Consider the following 7,152-nt stretch of genomic DNA (forward strand, 5'->3'; position numbering starts at 1 on the left):
GATTTAACACAGTAACTATATCAAATTATTTTTGTCTGTTCACTGGTACAGAGAAATTACTTTTGTCATCTGACTTACATATAAAACAAAGTCAGACAATTATTACTTTTGTCCGCTAAATGACAGAAATAATTTTATCTATAGCTCTTGCTGCTTTGATCTACGATATGTCTTATTCCAAACAGGATAACGACTCTTGTTTAGTATAGCAACAGCATGTTGACTGCCAACAAGGTAAAATACTTCTTCATATTGTGTGCAGTGTCGCTGTCTCACATGTACACCTATATATATATTTATATATATGTTCCGGACCATATGAGTATTTGGACCATACGCGTATGGTCGGGGTAATTAACACTCTGTTACAGTTTACTTTTAATACTTCTAAACTCTTCATATGGTATGACCGTTCATTCAAAAGACGCTATCATATAGGTTATTGTATCATTATATTATAATAAAAAGATAAGCTAAATAAAAATAAGAAGTTTCACATTGTTTATTTTACTTAATTGTCAAATTTAAAGTAAACACATTTTATACCGATGGTCATTACCGATGGTCATTACCGATGGTCATTACCGATTTGTTATTACGAGTAAATGGCAATATGTCGACTAAAAAAATAGATTCCAAAAATTTCTTAATGAACTGTTACATGAGAAGTCACAGGAAAGTAGCATACTATTAGTTTATTTAAGTTGTGTTGTGAAGATGGTGTATTGCAGTCAATCATTTTACGATACTTGAGATCTATAGCTTCTTAAAAACACCGTAGACATCAGAATTGCCAAAGACCTCGGTATCACTGTACGCAGCTGCAAAAAAGGCTTGTTTTTCACTCGCAAACGAAATATGTAAATGAAAAAGATCGTGCACAAATTTCTTGCAAATGCAAAAAAGCTATGATACCGTGTGGAAGTGAATGTCATCCAAGCCTACATGCACAAATGTTACTAGCGATGAAAACTAACTATGGCATCAATATTAAATTTTTACGTAGTTTTTTGGATTATAAAATTAAAAAATTGTCATTTTTTAAACCATCACTGTTTTTTTAGATAAAGTTCTTGTATTATTGAAACGTTTATAATGTAATTTGGAAAAAATAAATATACCTATATGGTCCAAATACTCATATGGTCCGGCCCGTTAATAACCAAACGAGTATTATACTCATATGGTCCGACCATACGCGTACGGTCGGACCATACGCGTATGGTCGGACCATATGAGTATACGCATATGGTCATGACCATACGCGTATGGTCCAAATACTCATATGGTCCGGAACATATATATTAATAATAATCCCAATAAGGGTAATGAAACAAATGTATTGATGTTTAAAATTGAATTGAGAGCTCCTTTACAGAAAACTATATTGACCTGAATATGCAGGATAAAGACTTGCCACTTAACGTTATACAACCAATAAACAATCAATTACATGTAGCAGTAAAGATATACGCAGAATATATAATTTATAACTTATTAGAACATTCTTCTTTTATTTTCGTGGATACGTTATTTCGCATTAATCTCTGTTGAGCGCACAATGGGTCGATTTAATTTCATATTTTTTTTAAATAAAATTTTAAAATCTTTTATCTATGAACTATATATACCTCTTTTATTATTTTTATACAGTCTCTTAACAATGAATGAAGCCTTTCAAAATTATTTTCTTCAATCAAAATTCCATATTTATAATTAATTGATTCGTCTAAATCATACAGGTCAAACAGATAATATAATATTCAAACATAGCATGCAATCTAACATTCATACTAAGTAAATGTAGTTGTTATAACAAATAATAAAAAATAAATAGAGAAGCTTAACCATGGGAACGAACCAGTACAAAGAGAGATCACTCCATTTGTCCCCATGTATCTACTAAGTATTTCTTCCTAACTTCCTTTGCAGTGCTCAACATTTCTGAAAATTTCCCGTTATTGTCTCCCATTATTTCAAGCATTACGGGTTAATTTTTTCATAATCAGCTGGTTAAAAATTAAGATGTTCTCATAAAATGCCGTTTGGGGACTCCTTTGATTCAGAATATTTAATTTTTGCAGTATCATATAACCAAAAATGATATTAATTGTCTTGAATATTATTACTTTTTCACTAAAATATCATGAACTCTTTACAAATAAGAGTATATACAAGGTTAAAAGTGCAGCTTCATTTTTAGGAGTTATAATACCATTTTCCCCCTGTAAGTCTTTAATTGTGAACTTTGCACTGTTTACAAAACTGCAGAATTTGTCTTTGTTTCAAATAACAACATACTTGGCATAAGTAAATTGTTATCCTGGTCAAGGCTTCAGACAAAATTTCATACAACATTTCCTTGCATATGAGATAATTACCATCACTGGTAAGTTAACCATTAAACTTGCATCCCTTTTTTTAACTTTAGTAAGCATGAACCTTTAAGTCTCCAAAAGATTTTATTTAATGAAAAAAAAGGCTTTTTTGAAACACAAGAAGTACAAATTAATCACTCCGAAATTTGAAATGAAATGCAATGAAATGTAGGATTAATTTCCTACAACTGTCAGATTCAAGGGAATATTTATTCTCTCTCGATTCTTTCACAACAAAAGAGATGATTTCAGCTTCCCAATTGTGAACTTTCCATTTCTATGTACCAACATTCCAGCGCCTGCATATGGAGTATATGTCTGCCAATTGATACGATAGTTCCTTGCTTGTATTTGGTAACATGATTTCCTTGATAGAGGATTGCTACTCACAAGGAAGCTAATTAACCAAGAGTTCCAAATGGTGAAAATGAAAGTAATCGTTTGTAAATCTTACTGACGCCATCCGATATGGAATAACCGTTTCACAGATGATATCGGATATGTTCCGTATGTCATAGCTACAATTCCCTTTCCCTTTTCACGAATGTGACCTATCAAATAAGACTATTTACCGGATTTGTCATCACATAAGAAACACAATGGGTGTCACATGTGGAGCAGGATCTGCTAACCCTTCCGGAGCACCTGAGATCACCTCAAGTTTTGGGTCGAGTTCGTGCTACTTTGTCTTTAGTTTTCTATGTTGTGTGTTTTGTATTATTATTTGTGTGTTTGTCTTTTATTTTTAGCCATGACGTTGTCAGTTTTATTTTCTATCTATGAATTTGACTCCCCCCCCCCTGGTATTTTTCGTCCCTCTGTTACATAAGTTATAAGACGGGTTCCAAATGTGTAGCAGGATAAACTTACCCTTTCAAGAGCATTGTGATCATTATCGGTATTTTATATCTTCTTTTGGATTTGGAGGGGGCGTATTGCATGGTATTAAGTTTTTAGTTTATGTTTTGTATACCATTGTTCGTCTTCTGTTATTATTTTTTTTCATTTAGTTGTCAGGTTGTTTGTCCCTTTGGTATTGCTCGCCTCTTTTTTACCCTTAAAAAGAGATATAATTTTTTTATTGGTTTTCTCTTAGACTTATTAGTTTGACAGCTCCTGTAATATCGTTGGCCCCTCTCTTGATATACTTGTAAAGAAAGACATCTTTACTATTTCTATAAAGGATTTATAATTAAAGTCTATATAGTATAATATATAAAGTACCGTCCTCAATTGTATACCTTGCTATAAAACAAAACATATTTTCATGTGTTCGTCATTTCCTTTGCGGTATCATGTCCAAGGTTTAGGTTGTCTTTCGGACACAGTTTTACATCTAACCCACTTGTTTTATTAATTAATTATTTAAAGTGTGTCATAGATCAAATGTATTCCTTCAGTGTATGTTTACTATTTTTTTTTTTTTTTTTTTTTTATTAAGTTCAGTCATTTCAATTGTTATTTGACAGTGTGTCTTTCTCTGTTGGGATGTTACACTATTGTCTCAATGTGGGTGAAGTTTGGCGCCTGTAAGAATGTTTCTACCGATTCATTGATTTGCACCAGTCCTAAGTCAAGAACCTGATGTTATGTTGATGTCTTGTGTAAATGTTGTTCCTAAGAGTTTATCGTATCTAGTTGTAAGATTACCTTGGACAAATTAAACTCTGATGATCACTTGGTGTCGGTCGTCCGTCGTCGTCGACATTGTTTTCGTCTTCGTCTGTTACATTGCCAACATGGATAAAGATAGAATATAGGAATAAAATGCAGTTTTTTTATTATATCTCTGAAACTGAAGCATTTAGCGCAAACATGACGCGCTAAAAATGATGATCAGGCTTAGATCTATCTTCCCTGAAATTTACTTTTCTTCTGTTGCTAACGCTGAATATGTAATTTTAAGAACGTTTGCAGTATTTGATTTTTCTCGTGAATATTTTTTACTACAGATAGAGAGTATCTGTAAACAGCGATAATGTTCAGCACAGTAAGATTTACAAGAGGGCAAATTTCGGCCTATTGTTGCAGGACCGCAGTGTCCAACTCATAGATTGAGCCATTTCATTGACCTAATTTTGAAACCTTTATGCAAATATGTACCTATTTTTATCCGTGATAATTTTGATTTTTTTAAATCATTTACCAGCCGAAGTCAAAGAAGATCAATGTTGGTAAGCTTCGACGTAACAAGTCTTTACACCAAAGATTTTCGAATAATTTTTTGTTGGAGGGATTGAAAATCATACTAGATAATAGCACCTTTTTCTTTGATGGAAAATATTATCTACATATCTCTGGTACAGCTATGGGAACAAAAGTTGCTCCCACATACGCAACTTTTGTGATGGGATTTCTGGAGGATAAAATGTATCAACAAGTTGAAAGTGAATTTGATACAGCTTTTAAAGTGTACATAAAATCGGAATGGAAGCGATTTTTAGACGACTGTTTTATCATTTTAAACAAAAGTCACAATTTTGTCACAAGAAGTTTCATAGTCTGATAAACACATTACATCCTTCAATTAAATTTACCATCCAATCTACCGAACATAGACTGCCATTTCTAGATATTTTAATACTAAAGAATGGAACAACCTGAACCACAGATATATATTATAAGAAGACGGACACCCACCAATACCTGAATATTCATTCATGTCATCCTAAACATACGAAAAGAAACATCCCGTTTTGTCTTGCACGACGTGTATGTACAATTGTAAGTGATGAGTTCACGAAGGAATTACGTTTGAATGAACTAAAGGTGTTTTTGAGAAAGAACAAAACTATCCAAACCCACCAATAGAAAAGAGAATAGAAAAGGCAAAAGCTATGCCAATAGCGAAACTCAGGTCCACACCACGTAAAGAGAGTAATACAGAACTTATCTCGTTTGTTAGCACTCATAACCCGAACAATCCTGACATATTCAACGTCATAAAAGCAAACTTGCCGGTTTTACAAAAAACGAAAAAAAAAAAGCTTTTCCCTACAGAAAAAATCCTGAAAAGGAAAAGACAGCCTTTAAATCTTAAAAAGATTTTAACAAGGGCTAAGTTTTATGACCCAAATGGAATACAATACAACGTTTCAAAATGTTATGACCCTAGGTGTGGTTTTTGTGAATATATGGCAACCGGTCCGCAAATAACATTAAAAAACGGCCAAACCAGTGTTCCAAATGCAGACATGAATTGCAAAACGGTAAACCTAATTTACTGTATTGTATGCAACACTTGCAAGGAATGGTACATCGGACAGACTGGCAATTCAATTTGTCAAAGAGTTCGTGTTAACAGACAACAGATACGAGATCCATCCACACGAATGCAAGATGTGAGCGAACATTTCGAAACGTGCAGTAGTGGAAGATTCACCGTATATCTGTTCTATAAAATGAACCAATCGAACAAATATAAAAGACTGGCAAAGGAAGCACACTGTATAAAGGAATTTCAGACAAAATTAAACGGATCTACGTAAACACGTTTGATTTATCTCTCTTTATCGTTATTTTAACGTAATAAACGTTACCAACGGCAGTGTCGTCAAGAACATTGATATTTCGGATAACAGATATCCTGAATGTTGTACCCTTTTTGACTTATTATATACGAGAGCCCAGGTGGTCGTGTGGTCTAGCGGGACGGATGCAGTGCAGGCGATTTGGTGTCACGATATCACAGAAGCATGGGTTCGAATCCCGGCGAGGGAAGAACAAAAAAATTGCGAAAGCAAATTTACAGATCTAACATTGTTGAGTTGATGTTTAGACGAGTTGTATATATACATAAGTACGTCTGATATATTATATATAACTCGTCTACTCATCAACCCAACAATGTAAGATCTGTAAATTTGCTTTCGCAAATTTTTTGTTCTTCCCTCGCCGGGATTCGAACCCATGCTACTGAGATATCGTGACACCAAATCGCCTGCACTGCAGATATAGGATTGTTGATTTGATGTTTAGAATATATATGCCGATAAAGTATTGCATCTGACCTGTTAAAACATTTTCCAGGTAGTCTCAATGAAATTTCTTCCAAAATTGCGGACTCTAATTTTGTAAAGTATAAAAATTTAGATCATCATACATCGTTCCAGACAACCTCGAACGACCTCGTTCAGATTGTCGTAATGCATGAAATTCATTAAATATTAGTACTGAACGCTAGGCATCCAACGATCAATATCTCTTAATCAGATGTGTGTATGTTATAGGTCTTTTGTGAATTATTTATTTTCAAACATCATTTTTCTTTGTTTCGGTTTTGCCCACGTATATCCTCTGCCTTATCGATTATTAGATAGATGATTCGCCCATTGCTATGGTAGATGAGAGGAGCTGGGTCTAAATTAAAATCGATAGAAGTATTCAATTATTTGCCAAAATATAATTCATGTCGTGTTGATTTTTTAATTTATTCTTTTTTTATATATAAAATATGAGAAGATAGCACATCAAATTTGATTTCAGAAGTAATCATGTGGTCACAGGACAGTTGCATTGCTACAAAACAAAATTCCTAGCACATTTCGTCGGAAAATATCTATATCTGTGTATATTAGTATTTCAAGTTTGTTTTCAAATTTTTGTATCATGATTACCATATTTTGACATTTAGAGAAAACATTTCGCATAGAAATCATTTTGACCACGTTCAGGTCACCAATAATATCTTTAGGAGTCGGAAATTTCTATAAAAGTGATAACTAGCACATGTGCAATTAGGTGGTTAAGACATGCAGATAGATGCGAGATCCTG

Source organism: Mytilus trossulus, chromosome 10 (genome assembly GCF_036588685.1).
Source record: "Mytilus trossulus isolate FHL-02 chromosome 10, PNRI_Mtr1.1.1.hap1, whole genome shotgun sequence".
In the NCBI taxonomy this organism is placed as follows: Eukaryota; Metazoa; Mollusca; class Bivalvia; order Mytilida; family Mytilidae; genus Mytilus; species Mytilus trossulus.